This window comes from Papaver somniferum, unplaced genomic scaffold, assembly GCF_003573695.1.
Source record: "Papaver somniferum cultivar HN1 unplaced genomic scaffold, ASM357369v1 unplaced-scaffold_174, whole genome shotgun sequence".
NCBI classification, from domain to species: Eukaryota; Viridiplantae; Streptophyta; class Magnoliopsida; order Ranunculales; family Papaveraceae; genus Papaver; species Papaver somniferum.
In genome coordinates this window covers 12,398-14,068 of record NW_020627041.1, presented here as the reverse complement: position 1 = coordinate 14,068, position 1,671 = coordinate 12,398, and positions in this window count along the sequence as shown.

Genomic DNA, 1,671 nt, shown 5'->3' with positions numbered 1-1,671 from the left:
CCAAATTGTTCCGGCAAGAAGTCTGAAAAACAAGTCATGTGCACGATTGATTTTTTTTTTTTCACCAATTGCTGAAATCTCTATGAGAAAAGTAAACATTCTTTGATTTCAAGGTCATGTCGTCATGGATATGCTAAAACTACTAGATTCAAACATAGTGTGGATTAGCTAATGGTTTGGAAGTCCGAATAATTGGTTAATGGGTATCTCCAAGATTCTTTCACTCCGCTTTTTTGCTCACCCATATATCAAGATGTCTAAAGGTACTGGGACTGGAATATTAAACCTGACTATATTCTTCAATCACTGCGAGATCTTCCTGTGGATTGAAATCAACAATTCTACTGGGACTGGCATACCCAAAATTGGCGTAAGAAAATGCGTAAGGAGTGTAGTTTTCGCAAATTAAATCCAAAGTGAACCCTAATAAAACCATTAATTAACACTTGTGGCTCGTAACTATCATCGATGCATGCAAACTAACATGGTAAGAGTTTTAGCATATCCGTAGGGAAAGGCATTCCAAAGTTGAATTTAGTTCTGACTTTATCATTATGACAGTAATCAAACAGTAAGGAAAACCTAGCCCGGGGGAAATTTCTTTGGAACAAAGTTGAATAAGTTTTCGCATGGAAAATAAAATATCGGATTCGAGCAAAAAAAACACCAATGGCGAATACCATGGTCTCTCCAGAGATTACGGGATAATCCAAACTCGTCGATGGACTGAGCTTCTCCCTTAGACCCTCCAACCAACTCTTCGCCATTGGCAAGTATCGATTCTAGCACCAATTGCTTATAAACCTATTGCTCTTTATTTCCCTTACCAATGTGGGATTAATTATTTTACTGTATCATAAATATGGTGACTAACTTCATAAAGTGTTCGGGCTAGATCTTTGTGCGGGCCATGTACATGGGACTCTCTTTATTTTACAGGCCCAGTTATCATAATTAGAACCAAAATAACCCGCCTCGCCTAGGGCATTTGATTTATATTCTACGACGATAAACATTGGACTACATATATACTCGGCATTATATAGAAGATAAGAGGAGACAACAAAGATTGATCGTAACTGCTCCAAAATGACTTCACTTGTACTTAGCGCTTCTATGCATGGACCTTGTACAGAAAATTTAAGCTGACGATCTCAAATTTAAGTTTCCGTCATCTGACGCACCAAGGCACGCACGAGTGTCATTGGGTCGCCAAATATTCCTTCCATCACAAATTGATTGGTTCTGTACTGCGTCGACAAGATCAAAGAAGCATAAGATCAACGTGAAAGAAATATGTAATTACAGTGTCTTCAATGATGAAAATGAGTTTGGCATAAATTGTACATAGCTTTCGCGTGAGACTTACTTATGGGTTCCAGTCAGCCATTAATTAATCGACACAAGCAGTGATTCTTCAATGGGGCAGTAATACTATTATCACTCGGACAGCCTTATGTTGATCACTTCAGTTACAACGTTTAACTTTAAAACCAAAAACGGATTCAGAACAACGATGCTCGAAATAGAGTTTGGTAGCTGTCAGTCTGGTCAGTGGTCACTTTGGTGTTAGATCGAGTTATTTTTCTCGTTTTATACACTAGACCTGAATTCATTAATACACTAGACCTGATTCACTCTGTTGTTATTGTGAAGCATCACCCGTTTAAA